General features: G+C 34.9%; 1 long non-coding RNA gene across 1 annotated transcript; it reads left to right on the top strand.

The window, feature by feature from the left end:
• The first annotated feature begins 4,800 nt into the window (after window positions 1–4,800).
• Window positions 4,801–6,441, top strand: LOC129450753 (uncharacterized). The gene is made up of 3 exons (XR_012370667.1): window positions 4,801–4,906; window positions 5,608–5,714; window positions 5,794–6,441. It is a non-coding gene; the product is annotated as an uncharacterized lncRNA (long non-coding RNA).
• Window positions 6,442–17,743: the final 11,302 nt, after the last annotated feature.

The raw sequence follows: 17,743 nt of genomic DNA, 5'->3' as shown, positions 1-17,743 counted from the left end.
ATTAACATTGAATGTCTAATGTGTAGTATAGAACAATTAAACACAACTGTGGCAGTTGTATACAGACCACCATCATATAACATGGATATTTTTAGACAAAATTTAACTAATTTAATTGATCAAATAAATAGCTTGCAAGGTGGCAAAATAATTTTAGGAGATTTTAATGAAAACCTTGCAAATAAATCAACTATTTATGATGTCATGAAGGATTATGGTTTCACACAAGTTGTTGAAAAGGCAACAACTGAATATGGCACATTAATTGATCATGTATATATGAAAGATATTGACTTAAACAAAATAAATGTTGATATCATGCCAACATATTTTAGTTGTCATGAATGCATTGTACTGAAGTGGTTACTATGATATAATCGTCCAGCATGATGGGAGGGAGGGGGATACAGGGTTATAGTTTAAAATAGGACGGACCCTGTGGGAATTTTTGCTGCCTTCACCATAGCAAGTAAAGGCAGCATTAGCCTTTTGGGTTATTTTAATATTTCTATGATTAGTGGGTGTTAAAGACTTGTACATATTCTTGTTTATCATAATGATGTTTTTTACTAATATTATGATTCCAATTATTTTATAATACATATACAAAATTAAGTCCTTAACACTCATCTAAATGTTTTATTTCAGTTTTCCAGTTTTTATCTTAATAGCTTTCTTATATTACTTAATTACTTCATTCATCCATTCATTCAATTATTTTTGTTTGTTTGCTCCATGTATTTTATTTTAAAAATTGTCTATGTAAAGTAATTTCATAATGAAAATAAATATAAACTTACATTTTACTATTTACACTGATCAAATGTATACAAAACTTTAAACGTGCTGTAAAATGAAAAAAACAAAATCTTCATCACAAATGCAAAAAAGACGTATCCTATAAAGGATAAGAGAAGAAGAAATGAGTACTTGTCCTCCCTTGCTGATTCATTATCATCACACTTCATATAAATAGGTAAGATAATTTTCATCTATAAACCAGGTAATAACTTTTATAACATAAATATTTATTGAAGAATCATGTATATTATAACAATATATGTTATATGTAATATATGTATTCTGTTAGAATATAAAACACAGTTTAAAATAACAAATGAATAATACATATATTGAGGGAAAAAAACACATTTGTAAAAATAAACTACAAAACAAAATCCTTCAATAAACCAACATTTTGTACATGTACAGCCATTTATTTATGTTGCTCTGATGACAATTTTTTATATTTATTGCTAGCACAACAACTCAACTTAATAACCAACTATGCAAATCACGGAGGAACAGTTTCACTAAATAAAGAAATGCACACACCATTATACAACCACCATCATGCAGGACTGTTCACTTAAGGTAAGTTCATGCAATCATACTCTTATTAAATACTTAATCTAGCATTTACTTGTAATTTTAATTCATAAGAAAATACTACATTTATCCAATGTGTTTTGTCCAGTTGTGCTCATTGTAAGTGTACTTTCCTGATCTTTGAAAAAAGTTGAAAATCAATACTTTTACTCATAAATGTAAAATGTTCGTATAATAAGGATGTCAGAGCTTGTACTTGTGTTATGACTTTGGTGCATATTAAACTGTTGTTATTTCAAAGGCTGAAAAGTGCAAAATCTATTGACTGATATGACCTAATCTGAACTTTTATTTGACACTCGTCCTACATGTAAGTCTCTTCTGTTTCAGATGGTCCTGCCAAGCTCCATGCCAACTTCATAAACACTGCTTCTGTCTAGATTGAAATATGCTTCATCACTGCTAGACACATCCAGAAATAAGGTGCTGCTCAGCTTTCGCACCTTTTGGTCTTCAAACAGAATTGTTCCCTTTTCCCAAAGCATAGTTTTCACTTTCAATAACTCTGTCCAAGTCAGCAAAGCCTGTATCACTATGTTGGTAACATTCATCCATACCAACCACTCTGGCTTTCAAGGGTTTAATGCGTCTAACTGAATCTTCATCTCCTGATCTGCACTTGATTTTCAATTTTTTATAAATTTTCGATTTATCATTAAGAGTCTTGGTACCATGGTACCACCTTCCTATATATGTATCATCATAAAGCTTAATCCTATCTGTACATTGTGCCATTTACTGTTCCTTCATAGTATTGCATGCTTTCAAACTCTTTCACCATACTCTGTTCTACTTCGTTTCATTGTTGTTTTCATTTTACCTGTTTTTATTTACCTAATTTTATATTGTTTGTTTCAAAATTATGTTCAGCTCTTACTTGTTTGTTTAATTTTTTTGTTTGTTTGTTTAATAACATTGTTTTAATATAGTTCGTTTTTTATGTTTATTTTAATATATGAAACAATGAAATTGAATGAATGAATGAACGAACAAACAAATAAATGCAAATTAATTTTTTATTAATTGAGAACTTAATATATATATTTAGATATTGAATAGTAGTCTAAATTGTTTTCACAATACAGTTACTTTCAATTACTTTACCTTTTAAAATTTTATTAATAAAGTTATTGTTTTTTTTGTGTTCATTTTGATTTTATCTGTGAAACAATAAAATTAAACAATTGAATGTGTGAATGAATGTACAATCAAATTAATGGAAATTAATTTTTTGTTAATTGAGAGCAATTTCTTGGTTTAATTTCAGATTTCATTTATGACATATCTCACAAAACTGAAATAAACTGATTCAAATATTTTATTATATTGTTTTTATTTAAAAGAAATCTAATATATTATTTATATTTTATAATACTCTGAATTGTTTTTCAAAATCCAATTACTTTCAATAACTTTAATATTTCCAAATTACTTTCAATTTGTATCGTTTATATGCATTACTAATAAATAAATGACTAATTGCATTATTCTTTACTTTTTATATTTTTAATGTTTGATTATTGTTTTTCAACACATCTTTTATAGCAAAAACGTTTCCTTTAATCCTTATAATATTTTGTTTACACTCTAAAAATGGCTGGGCTATTTTTGACCAATTATGGGTAAATATTGGACCAAACACATGCTGGTTTAAAAATTGACCCAATGCTGGGTTAGTTTAACCTAACTGCTGGGTTATTATACCCAATGGTTGCATAAAAACAACCGAACATTGGGTCATTTTTGAACCATTATGGGGTTATGTATGTGTTCTGTCCAATATTGACCGATTATTGGTCAAAAATAACCCAGCCATATTTAGTGTATATAATACTGCTGTATGCATTGTTCTAAAATTGTTGTTAAATATTTCTTAACACTTTAGCATAAGGGTTAATTGTCACTCTTAAATACTTGCTTATTAACTTAAATGTATTAGTATTTACAAAGGACATATTTATGTCTTGATCTCTGCAATCATACTGTGCCTACCTTAATCCTATCCAAGGGCGTAGGTTTGATTCTGGCATTGGTGGGGACATAAATAAAATGGTCGCATTGCAAAAACTGTTTATCACCGTTTACTTGACATAAACAACAGACAACTCAGTATGTAGTTTACTCAGTGACATCTGACTCGCCACCCCCGGTGCCATCCCAAATTTAATGTACTATAATAAACAATTTGTTATGTCCTAGAGCCTAATAAACAGTAACTGTTTAAGTCTTTGTCAAAAAAAGAAAATCACATTGTAACATATATAAATCCATATTTACTTTATAACATTGAAGAATATGCAATTAATAATTTAATTCTTAATTTAATTTTGCCAAAAAAATCCCAGTGTTGAAGTAGGTATGTATATCATGCTGTTTCCTGAACAACGTTTATTAACGTTTCTGTAGTTCACATTAAATCTTCTTTTCATTAACAGACAGTTAATCAGTGTGAAAAAATAGTTTGTTTAAAATGCAACCTTACATTATGTCTACATCTGTGCAAGTAATGACCACAGTGCAGTAATGTAAAGTATTCAGCAATTATGACATGAATTCATGTTTTTACCATGTTGGGGTTATTATCTTTCATGGATTAGGGACCCCCTAAATAACCTTGCCACCCCATTTATAAAAGGTTGACACAAGTTTGCAACTCCTCAGGTTAACATGGGATTGTTGTGTATTGGTGAAAACACTGTCCTTGAATCATTATGTGACACAACTTGTTCCGTATTTTGTGCATGAAACAGTTACAGTGGGTATAATAATACTTTCTTCCTCACTTACCTGTAGCCTGAATAATCACGCGAGTCTTGTTGAGTGAACTTTGGCGCTTTGTACAAAGTGAAATCATCTTATCACACGTAGCGAGTAAAGACAAGCCCGTCATATTAGCAATGTGAGTTAGAGAGGCGGGACTAAAGAAATGCAAAGCCAATCATATTAGCGATGTGAGTTACGGAGGCGGGCATTGCAGAGAACGAAAGCTGTTAATCGTTTGTGTACCACATAGAGCGTTATTTTTACAGAACGGGATTGCAAAAGATTTCTAATCTCATTTAAATGATTCCTGAAAAAATATATAATAAGTAAAAAATAGAAAACACAAGAATAAGACGGATATCAGTGGTTATATATAAATACAGATTAATTGTTTGGTCGAAATTATTGCTAGGGACAATTCAGTCTTCCCTGAATATTGGTAAGGACATGTCCCTAGCGTCCCACCCTAAATCTACGCCCATGATCCTATCACATGCATAAATCTAACTGATCCATCACATATTTTATTTGGGATTGATTAGCAGAGATTTAGGACTGAATTTTCAATATATTTACACTCTAAAAACCGTTGGGTTATTTGTTTTACCCAATAGGTGGGTTAAACATATTGGGTTGTTCTGTTGGGTTATTTCCATAACAACCCAGAGAGTTGGGTTAAAATCGGGCTCACGTCACGCATTTTGAATTTCAACGGTTGACCGGTGCCACTGCTGAGTGCGGACAGACACGAGAGGTACGTTTTAAAATATATATCTCTGTGTAATGTTTTATTTTGCTACAAAGTGTCTTTAAGCTCTAACACACAGTAAACTATCAGTCACGTTTAAATAAGTGTACAAAAACGCTGTTGTCTAGTTTTTGTCCGTTACACCTGTTCCATTCATTAACTGTTACCGATGCCAAACGCGTTTTTAAGCCATCATAAACGTAGAGAGACATAGCAATTTATTTTAATACTAAACAGCACCAACAGCATGGTCCCTTACGAAAATGAATCATTTCTTCTTTTAGTAGTATAACGTTAGTTTCATGGCGTATTGATTGCCATATTGCTTTAACCATGGTTTCTGTAACAGACAATGTTTTTTGGTTTAAAGTGTAGTAAAAACCGTTTTTTAACTTTTGTAAGGGATGCAACCGGCTGTTTTTTGCTCCAAATATTTTTTAGCCGGTCTGTGTTATAGAAACAGAGCTGTAATATAAATGTCATTCTGAATGTAAATGTCTTAAGAAATGACTCGATGGCATTTTATTGTCGTCTTACTTCAGTATAATCCCTGATAAAGCGCTGCACGTCTACTACTGTTTACTGTAACCCCGGGAACGGTTGAATTTGCAATTCAGCGCCATCTACTGTCAAAGTAGAGTATTTATTCAGTGTGCCAGATGTGTTTGCTTTGAGATTTAATTAATTATTCTTTTCTTTAAATGTAGACATTCTTGGAGATGGTACATTAAAAACCTTACAAAATGGCCAGCAAGATGATTCAGCCTTCCTACAGTACCAAGAGGCAAAGCAAACATTTATTAATTTGCAATCTGTAAGTATAATTTATGACACTTAGTTTTTTTTATCCTGTTTATGTGTGTATATTTACATTGTGAAAATTCTGTCTTCAGGTCAGAAAACAAACATAATTCAGTATTTGGAGGAGGAGGTATAACGAAGACCCCATGTCCTGTCGGCAGTGGTCGAGTGGTTCATGTAGGTTGTCTACAAATCGGAAGGTTGTTGGTTCAAACCCCGGCTCCACCTGACCAAGTGTCGAGGTGTCCTTGAGCAAGACACCTAACCCCAGCTGCTCCCGAGAAGCTGGATGGCGCCTTGCATGGCTGACACAGCTGTCGGTGTATGAATGTGTGCGTGAATGGGTGAATGTGAGGCAATATGTAAAGCGCTTTGGATGGCCATTGGTCTATGAAAGCGCTATATAAATGCAGTCCATTTCCTGCTATGGGATGAATTTGACTAATCACAAGCCTTTGTTATCGTGGGGAGGCATGGCCCAGGAGCAAGACCAGCAGTTGACACATGCTTTAATTTTTTTTTACATTTTATACAGAGTATCCCAAGCCTTTCACTACTGTTAAGTAGTTTCTGTAACACACAATACATTTTGTACCATGTGATGTTTCCTGAACACACTGTCACCTGCTTAAAGGGATAGTTCCCCCAAAAATGAAAATTGTCATAATTTTCTTCCTCTCCTGTCGTTACAAACCTGTACACATTTTTTTGTTCTGATGACCACAAAGGAAGATTTTTTGAGTAATTGTTGAAACCAAACAGATCATGAACCCCCATGACTGTCATAGTAGGAAAAAAGAATACTATGAAAATGAATGGGGCCCACGATCGGTCTGATCTCAAACATTCTTTGAAATATACCTTTGTGGTTATCAAAGTAAAGACTTATATACAGGTTTATAACAACATGAGAGGGAGAAAATTATGACAAAATGTGTGAACGCTTTTAAGCAGTTTTTAGTTGGATAAGATGGAGTAGATTTGTTTTGTTCTTATGTTTTTGTTTATTTATGTATGTATATATTTATGTATGTATTTATGCTTCTATACATGTATGTATTTATACATTTAAATGCAGGTGCAAATGACTAAATGAAAATAAAGCATTATAAATGTATTTGTAAGTTTTGTATTATTTATTTTTAAAGCAAATAATAGTAATAAATAATAATAATAAAATAATAATAATAATAATAATAATAATAATGGGGTTAAAACAGCATGGCAAAAATAACCCAACAAATTGGTTATTTCATAACCCAACTAATTGGGTAAAACTTTCTACCCAATGCATTGGGTTAAAATAACCCAACAATGGGTCGGTGCTATAGTAACCCACCATTGGGTTATTTATTGGGTTATTTTTAACCCAACTGTTTTTAGTGAGTAGCAAATGTTTTTAGTTGTAAAAGTGTCTATGGAGAAAGAGATAAGGAAAGCAAGGACAATCCAATAAAAGTAAACTTTAATGACAATAAACTGAAAACAACAGACTACAAATTAAAAACACCATGTCTGAATCTAAAGTATACAAAATAATTAAAGTCAAATAAATTAATGAATTAGTTTATTTTAATGTAGACATTTTAATGGTCTTTCGGTGATATTTTGTGTAGATTTCATTGACACACATCTTATTACGTTTTACATAGACAAAGTTAAAAAATATATAATGACTCAATAATTATAACATAAATCATTTGTTTGCCATAGCATGTCTAACAATGAACTCAAAACAACACACTACAAATGACAACTAATAATAACAGATGAAGATAAACAGGAGCAAGCAATGAAGATTAACAGGAGTGCATATATAGTGCAAATGATAAGGGTAATGGCTGGCAGGTTTTAATACAATAAACGATGAGGGACCATGGAGGATCATTGGAAGGAAAAAAGACTGCAATCGTGACACATGTTTTTTTTTCTTTTTTTTATCACAGAATGTCTGACTGTAAAATACACAAAAGAATTAAAGTCAAATGAATGAATGATTTTTATACAGTGTTCTTTCTGTTTTGTATTTTTTGTTGATAATATATACATATATACAGCTGCTAAATGGAACCTAACACAAGGAATCTGTATTAAATAAAATGTACATTTCAGCCTCTTGGTGTCTGCATTTGTTGCACATAGAAATATCAGAAACATTCCTAAATATAGTGTAAAAATCACTGGAATTAGGATTACATGAATATTTCGGTTGAATCTAAGAATGCTGGTCTAGGTTTTTAACCAGATTTCTATTGATCTAGTATGGGTAACTTAAATTTCCAAACTAATAATATGTACACAAAATGTGAAACAGAATCCATATATAGTTAATGAATTCCAAGTTAATGAAATAATGAAGTGATGATTAAGACATTAATAGTAAACACCTGCTGATCATTCCATGTCAAATCAACTTAATTTTAGAACTGTTCATGTCTCTAAGGCTATGTTTACACGTGGGTGGCTATTTTCATAAACGGACATTTCAACCTCTCCGGTTTCAAGAATAATATCGTGCACACATGTCAGTTTTCAGAAAAGTGTTTATTTACACGTACCGGTCCATATATATGCCGTCAAGAGAATCCCAAGCTTCATGTTGGAGGGAGGAGTTGTTGCAGTAGGTGATCGACGATGTCTAAGTACCGCTCTCGCTGCACTTTGACATCATCCGTTTGTCGGTTCTTGCAGCATCACATGAAGTCAAACACGCCTGACCTCTGAGCACTCGTCTCTGCTCATTAACATTATGGAACAGCTGTATTTACCAATACAAACACACGAAATGAGTTTGCATGAACATAAATGTGATCTTGGAAGCGTTCAGAGTAGCAGTAACATGTAAACATAGGTCGCACTTTTAACATAGGTGCGAGCTCTGGCGCGACTCTGTGACTTTGCCTGATTAAACATCCGTTTGTCTCAGTTTACATGCAACCGTGCAACCGAAGATTTTCAAGATCTCCACTCTGGCCGGAGTTTTTAGAAACAATTACAAGGGGCACAAACGAATGTAAATCTTTTAGTTTTTAAAAATAACCATGTACGTGTAAACAGGGCCTAAATTTATTTTTCTGGAGAAATTAATACTAAAATGATGAAAAAGCTCAAAATATTACATGCAATAGATGAAATCCCCAGAGTTAAAGGAACACTGCTGTGTGTGTATATATGACTTCATCTAACAGAGTTTTAAAAAGTTACACTAAAACAGAGTTAAAAGCTGCAATCTTTCACTTTTACCTCTCTATCACCATCTCTGTTTGAAACTTAAAATTACAACTTGCTTGTAAAATTACATGGATGATAAATTTAATCTCTATACAACAGCTGTAAATCTGGTTAATAAAGTGAGTCACCATTGTGCCGATTAGTGTTTCCTTAAAGGTGCAGTGTGTAATTTTTCTCTTGACAGAAATGCAAAATAATATACAAAACTATATTATCAGGGGTGTATAAAGAAATTTTTATAATGAACCTTTATGTTTTTATTACCTTAGAATGAGACATTTTTATCTACATACACAGAGGGTCCCCTTATGTGGAAGTCGCCATTTTGTGCCGCCATGTTTCTACAGACGCCCTTTACGGACCAACTTTTTTTACTAAATTTTTCCTGTCAATTACATGTTTTTCCAGTGGCGGCTACCATAGCTGCCCTATGCGTTTCAAAACGAGGGGTGAGCAGTGGACTGAGCCGTTGGTTGCAATTCGCAACCTCACCACTGGATGCCGCTAAAATTTACACACTGCACCTTTAAGTTGGGCACTTGGGTCTTGAAGTTTAGAGTTAGTCTTATTTTGTTAATTTTGTTAATTCTAAAATTAAGTTGATTTGACACGGAATGATCAGCAGGTTTTCACCATTAACCCCCTGGGGTCCAAAAACGCGGGGCCGCGTTTTGACGTGTTTTTTCCTTATCATGGCAGAATCAACTTAAAATACTCCATCATTAATAATCATACACTTACGTGTTTGACATCATTTGAAACGGTAAAGGGTCTTCTTTAATATGTGTTCATTCACAATAACAACAGATCTTTGTGTTTTTGTCAAATGAAGAAAATAAACAGGGTGTCCATCCAGACATTTCTGTCTCCGCCAGCTGTCTCTCAAAACACGTTACAAAAATCAATTGAAACTCCGCGATTACTCGTCACACAAGCATGATACACACATCCAAAGAAAGCCTGAAATGTCTACTTTTAAACAAGCTAAATATAATCGAAAACAAATATTGCCAGTTTATGTAATCTGCATTGAAGTAAAGAGAGTACCGTTTTTCCTGGCTGACTTCATTATCTGTAATTTGGTCACGCCCACAGCTGTTGACATGGTAATGAAGACACAAGCTGTTCAACCATAACAAGCAAAGCGTAAAGTTTGATCAGATTTAAAGACTTTACCGCATGTTTGGATTATAAACTTTATTCACACACGTGAGGAATATCTTCATTTATGTCTGGACATTGAGGAAGAGAAGCATTTATCTTTAACGTTACCTAAGAATAACAATGGAGAACGCACTGCTGGATTAGAAGTAAGTAACGTTAACAGTTCATTTATACCATTTATATTTGCTATCATGTAACTTAGTATGCTCATGGCTTGTGCAGTTCAGCCTACATACAGTAAGGTTAAGCAACCTTAGCAGACTACACGCTTCGGATTGAAAAAGTTTCGCATTGTTTACAAACGGACGCGATCTCGCGTAATGGCGGATTTCACTGTTGCATGCTGTAACAGTGTTAAACACAGTTATTCACTTATATCCTTCATGGAAACTTTCAGTAAGCCTGAACTGCTGTATCTTTTAAGTATGTGCTGTAATATGATTCCATGTTTACATGCTTATTTACAAACAAATCCGCGTGACCTCCCGTAATGGCGGATATCTGTTACATGTTGTACAGTGTTAAGACACAGTTATTCACTTTCGTATCTGTCATGGCAACTTTGAGTAAATGCTGCACTGCGGGATTTGCTGTAAAATGATTCCATATTGTTTACATGCAAGGTAATTTCATACATTGCGCTTTACACGCGACACCGTTTATTATGAGCTCCGCGTTGTTTACACGGAGACGCGAGCTCGCGCACATCCATTTGCGATGTGTTTTTAAAGTTCATACTCGCTTACAGAAACGCGTTTAAAACAGAAGCTAGACGATAAGGGGATTTGCATCTGAAAACAGTCATCTGAAAACAGCTTTTTATATTAATTGCTGCAGATGTTTATCTGAGATTAAGTTTATGTACAAGATAGTATATGAATGTAACTTAGTATCAGTGACATTTACCCATCAGTTATATAAGTAAGGGTATTTCTGTGGGCAATTTATGCTAACAGCTGTTTATAACTCTCTTAGAGGTATGCATCTCTCTCATCAGTACAAAACTATGAAGTGGAAAAACACTTTTTGGACAAGGTTATATGGTAACATGGGCCACATGAAGTTTACAGCTCTGTTGTGTATCAGTTTCTTAGTTTATACAAAGTTTTAGGAATAGGGTATGTTTCCAAATAAACTTAAAATGTCCTACTAACCATCATTTCTATTTTAATTATATTGTTAACTTAATAAACCTCTAACAAACATGTATACATTTGTCCTCACATTCTTTACTGTAGTTCATTCTCACATTCCTGCCTCATTATTATGCAGCTCATTATGCAAGCCTTTGTTTGCTTGCTGTCAATCAATCCTTCTCGCATACAGCCCGTCTAAACAAAAAGTGTCTTACAATTTCTAAATGAATACATTGTTTTATGTGAATAAGTAGGCATGGTGATTGTCACATCATTTTAAAGAAAAAACTCTAGACTACTAGATTATGTTTAGGAAAGTCTTGTTAAAATATGTTTAGTATGGGTTTTGTGGACTTATATCAGTGACTTAAAAATTTTGCTTTTTTAAAAACCACGCATAAACATTTTTCTCTCAAAAATACAAACATGTACATACATGTAGCTCATATAATATTTTAGCCCAGTTTGTGCTGAACGCAGTGGTATGAGACACTTCCCATTATTATGTTTTAAAGCAACTGAAAAAAGACCAAATGTAAGAGCATGTCAGAACCTCTGAGAGTGTCCCAAAATGGTCGGACCCCAGAGGGTTAATGTCTTAACCATCACTTCATTATCTCATTAACTTTAACACTGCTTCAGTGTTGATTTAGATCATATATATACTCCTAGCAGTGTTACTATGTAAAGACAGTTATAATGCACTGGCTTTATTATTGTTGAGTGTAAAACCTTAACAAAATGTAAATAACTAAAGAATTAAACATAAATAACTAAAGAATGGTTTAAATAACACCTGTTGTTCTAGAGGGATAAGTGGTAATCCCTGAATTGAGTAATCTGAAGTCTTTATGTTTTAATCACATGAATAAACTGAGAACTGCAAGGTATTGAACCTTATATTAATTTTCATGCAGATGTAATCCGATGGGCAAAAAGAACATAACATCAGCTAAAAATGAAATAACTAATAAGACTATAAATAGTGCTGACATCACTGTGTAACAAGATATTTTTGAGCAGTGGTTGTAAACTTTGTTCTTGGAGGCCCACTGCTCTGGACATTTTGAATGTTTTTTTTATATGACACAATATATTCAGTTCTACTAATAACCTGATTATATGTTAACCAAATTTGGTGTCAATACCTCATTCCATTACCAAGTTTTAACCATTTCAGTACAGGAGACTACGCCCTTTTCGCACGTTTGAGCGTGGCACTTCAACTTTTTTTTATAATTATTGATATTCGAACTATAAGAAACATTTTACCACTGGAATAATTCCGATCGGGCGAAAAACCTAGAACTAGTTCGTAAAAGTTAGGTTTGGGACAAAACACAAAATGCCAGAAAAAAATTAATGACAGAAATGAAATCGGAAAGACGTTTTGTTCTTCTCAGTGCAAGGAATCCAGGGATATAAGGCACTTGACATTTGGACAAGAATTGTGGGAGTTATGAGCATAAATGCGTTTGCCATCGCTGTAGCGCCATCCATAGGCCGATTGAGGTCATACTCTGTCAAGTTCACCACGAATGAGATTGTACAAAATAAATGATGGAAAATAATCTACCTGACACACGTGTTCAAAGTAATCAGCTTAAAAGGTGCTATCATTAAGTGAAATGTCTCCCTCTCTTCTCACGGAACATTGACAAACAGAACACTGAAGGAAATGTTTGTGGTGCTTGCTGTAGCAAAACTCGGGTCACAAAATTTTAATACTTATGTTAATAAGTCATAAGAGCTGAACCCCATGTCTCTACGATGTTCTAATACAGAAATACAGCTCTTGCTAAATGGTTGCTAGGGAGTGAATTGCAATCCACCAATGATTATCAAACTTTACCCACTCATTACTTAAAGCCATGAAAGGAATAATCCATGATGACTCATGATTTTAGAGGTTGCAGTATTTTTAAATGAAAATAACAAATAACCACTTGGTAGCGCTATAACAAACTCATGCATGGAACCTCAGGTCATGACTGTGTTACATGTAGCTAGTATCACGGCTATTCACTTTAGTATAGTGAAGAAACAGTTGTTTGACCATTGGGCTTACTCAATGTCAAAGGTTTCGTTCAATTATGAGGCCAACTAGTGGTGCAGGCATACCATTTTTTTGTATTGCCTCAGACTCTGCTCAGACATCAGTGTATCAAATCTGGTGGAAAAATGTCATTAGTTATAACCATTTATGTGTAAAAAACACAAAATTTGGAGGTAATTTTTCGTTTTTTGCAATTTTCAGCCATTTCTGATGGAAATTTTAACATAACGCCAATAGAGTTTTTTGTTCAGAAGGTAAAGTAAAGTTCTTCCTATGGTCGTTTCGAGTCAATCGGAATAACCCTCGCGGAGTTATTCGTGCGTGTTTTTTAAGCGCTATTTTGCCGCGCAGGACTAACCATAAGACAAAACCTGGCATGTTTGGTATCGTTGGACTCGGCAACAATTCAAAACTCTAAGGAAAAAAGTCCCGTGAAAATACATCAAAGTCAGCCTAAGCTATAAGCATTTAAATGATTCATCTGACCACTAGGTGGCGCTGTGACGAAACGAGGCACGCAACCTCGCACACTTCAGACGTTTGGGCGTGGCATGTTGACCGTGAGTCGAAAGTTCAACTTTTTTCGCGTTTGCCATCGCTGTAGCGCCCCCCATAGGCCAATTGGGATGACACTCTGTCAACTTCGCGCACGAATGAGACCTACCATTTGGCCAAGTCTCAAGTCTCTAGGCCTTACTGTTTGGTCTGCACGATCCGTTTTACGGCAGAAGAAGGGGTTCAAGCAACACATCCTCACCCCGTGTCGTCAATATTTGACGACACTTGACCATTCGTCAATATGTGACGGGGAGGGTATACCTTTCGCGTCTCTTTCCTATTTTCTTACCATTTTCGCGTCGGTTTAGGGTTAGATTACGCAAAATTAAACAGTGTACGCGAAATTAAACAGTTGTCACCTGGCGTTGGGGTTAGAGTTAGGTACGACAGTTGTCACCTGGCGTTGGGGTTAGAGTTAGGTTTGGGTAGGGATGTCATTATGTAAATCTAACCCTAAACCGACGCGAAAATGGTAAGAAAATAGGAAAGAGAATGCAACGGACGTAATAGTAATGAAGTCCCCAGTTCGTCAAAAAATGACGCGAAAGGTATACCCTCCCCGTCACATATTGACGAATGGTCAAGTGTCATCAAATATTGACGACATGGGGTGAGGATGGGTTGGTTCAAGCGATTTGGGACATTAAGGGCATGCCTGTGTAGATTTGCTGCATTGTACAAAATAAATGATGAAAAATAAGCTACCAGACACACGTGTTCAAAGTTATCAGCAAAAAAGTTGCTATCATTCAGTGAAATGTCTCCCTCTATTCTCACGGAACATTGACAAACAGAACAATGAAGGAAATGTTTGTGGTGCTTGCAGTGGCAAAACTATGGTCACAAAATGTTAAAATCGTGTTAATGAGTCAAAAGAGCCGAACCACATATCTCTGCAATGTTCTGATACAGAGATACAGCTCTTGATAAATGGTTGCTAGGGTATTCTCATTGGTTGCTAGGAAGTGAATTGCAATTCACCAATTATTATACTCAAAGCCATGAAAGGCATAATCCATGATGACTCATGATTTTAGATGTAAGGTTGCAGTATTTTTAAGTGAAAATAACAAATAACCACTAGGTGGCGCTATGTCAAACTTGTGCATGCAACCTCAGGTCATGACTGTGTTACATCTAGCTAGTATCACGGCTATTCACTTTAGTATAGTGAAGAACCAGTTGTAGGACCATTGGGCTTACTCGATGTCAAAGGTTTTGTTCAATTATGAGGCCAACTAGTAGTGCAGGCATACAATTTTTTTTGTATTGCCTCAGACTCTGCTCAGACATCAGCGTATCAAATTTGGTGAAAAAATTTCATTTCGTTGCAGAGTTATAACCATTTATGTGTAAAAAACACAACATTTGGAGGTAATTTTTCGTTTTTTGCAATTTTCGGCCATTTCTGATGGAAATTTTAACATAACGCCAATAGAGTTTTTTGTTCAGAAGGTAAAGTTAATTTCTTCCTATGGTCTTTTCGAGTCGATTGGAATAACCCTCGCGGAGTTATTCGCGCGTGTTTTTTAAGCGCTATTTTGCTGCGCAGGGCTAACCGTAAGGCGAAACCTGGCATGTTTGGTATCGTTGGACTCAGCAACAATTCAAAACTCTAAGGAAAAAAGTCCCATGAAAATACGTCAAACTCAGCCTAAGTTATAAGCATTTAAACGATTCGTCTGACCAATAGGTGGCGCTGTGACGAGATGAGGCACGCAACCTCATGCCGTGACTCTCATCACAAGTACAAAGTATCGTGTTGATACTTAATTTCTGTCCCCAGTTATAGCCAATAAAGTCCAAATGGCTGCACACACTACAGACGTTTGGGCGTGGCATGTCGACCGTGAGTCGAAAATTCAACTTTTTTTCAATGATTATTGATATTCAAACTCCAAGGAACATTTTAGCACTGGAACGATTCCGATCGAGCGAAAAACCTAGGACTAGTTCATTTTTATTTTTTTCGACAAAATCGAAAATAGCGGAAAATTTTTAATGACGGAAATGAAATCGGAGATATACATTTTGTTCGGCTTGACGCAAGGAATCCAGGGATATAAGACACTTGACATTTGGACAAGAATTGTGGGAGTTATGAGCATCAACGCGTTTGCCATTGCTGTAGCGCCCCCCATAGGCCGATTGGGGTGACACTCTGTCAACTTCGCGCACGAATAAGACCTACCATTTGGCCAAGTCTCAAGTCTCTAGGCCTTACGGTTTGGTCTGCACGATCCGTTTTACGGCAGAAGAAAAATAATAAAAATAATTAAAGCTGCAAGCAGCATTTACCGGGTTTCGAGCATTAAAGCACGTCAAATACGTCAGACATCGTCGACCAGGCTGATCCAGCATCCACAAAAACAAAAGAGGTGGTCAGAAACGGTTCATACTGACTTTGTATGTTTAAACACACGTGCACCTATAGGACAAACATGTCACGTCCTTAATGTGAAGTCATTGGCAGCTACCAGACACACGTGTTCTAAGTTGTCAGCAAAAAAGTGTTATCAGTCAGTTAAAGTGGTGCTTGCAGTGGCAAAACTTGGTTCACAAAATGTTAAAATAGTGTTAATGAGTCAAAAGAGCCGAACCCCATGTCTCTACGATGTTCTGAAACAGAGATACAGCTCTTGTTAAATGGTTGCTAGGGTATTCTCATTGGTTGCTAGGGAGTGAATTGCAATCCACCAATGATTATACTCAAAGCCATGAAAGACATAATCCATGATGACTCATGATTTTAGATGTAATTTTGCAGTATTTTTAAGTGAAAAAAAAACAAATAACCACTAGGTGGCGCTATGACAGAGTCGTGCATGCAACCTCAGGTCATGACTGTGTTACTTGTAGCTAGAATTACGGCTATTCAGTTTAGTATAGTGAAGAAACAGTTGTATGACCATTGGGCTAACTCAATGTCAAAGATTTTGTTCAACTATGAGGCCAACTAGTGGTGCAGGCATACATTTTTTTTTGTATTGCCTCAGACTCTGCTCAGACATCAGCGTATCAAATTTGGTGAAAAAATGTTATTTCGTTGCAGACTTATAACCATTTATGTGTAAAAAACACCAAATTTGGAGATAATTTTTCGTTTTTTGCAATTTTCGGCCATTTCTGATGGAAATTTTAACATAACGCAAATAGAGTTTTTTGTTCAGAAGGTAAAGTTAATTTCTTCCTATGGTTGTTTCGAGTCGATCGGAATAACCCTCGCGGAGTTATTCGCGCGTGTTTTTTAAGCGCTATTTTGCTGTGCAGGGCTAACCGTTAGGCGAAAACTGGCATGTTTGGTATTGTTGGACTCGGCAACAATTCAAAACTCTAAGGAAAAAAGTCCCATGAAAATACGTTAAACTCAGCCTTAGTTATAAGCATTATTAGATTCGTCTGACCACTAGGTGGCGCTGTGACGAAACGATGCATGAAACCTCAGGCTGTGACTCTCATCACAAGTACACTGTAAAAAAAAAATTGCTGCGAAAACGTAAAAAAGTGAGTCAACCTGATGCATTAAGACTTTTGCGTTGTCTCAATGTATTTTGAATAATTACACATAGTAATAATAAGATGTTCAGCCAACTAACACTTGCTTGTTTTTGCAATTCTGATTTTCCTATTTTCCTAATTAAGATTTTTGTTTTACACCAATTACTGTTGTTCAGTTAATTTGCTTTTTTATGTTCTGTGGATGAAGAATTTTCAATTAGCAAAATTATTATGCATGTTAGCCAACTAACACTTGCTTGTTTATGCAATTCTGATTTTTAAATTTTCCTAATAATGATATTTATGTCACCGCAATTGCTGTTGTTCAGTTAATTAGCTTTTTTATGTTTTTTGGATGAGAAATGTTCAATTGGCAAAATAAAGACAGGTCAAAAACAA

Source organism: Misgurnus anguillicaudatus, chromosome 8 (assembly GCF_027580225.2).
Source record: "Misgurnus anguillicaudatus chromosome 8, ASM2758022v2, whole genome shotgun sequence".
Taxonomy (NCBI): Eukaryota; Metazoa; Chordata; class Actinopteri; order Cypriniformes; family Cobitidae; genus Misgurnus; species Misgurnus anguillicaudatus.
Note: the sequence above shows the minus strand (reverse complement) of the source record. Positions and strands in the feature narration are given on the sequence as shown.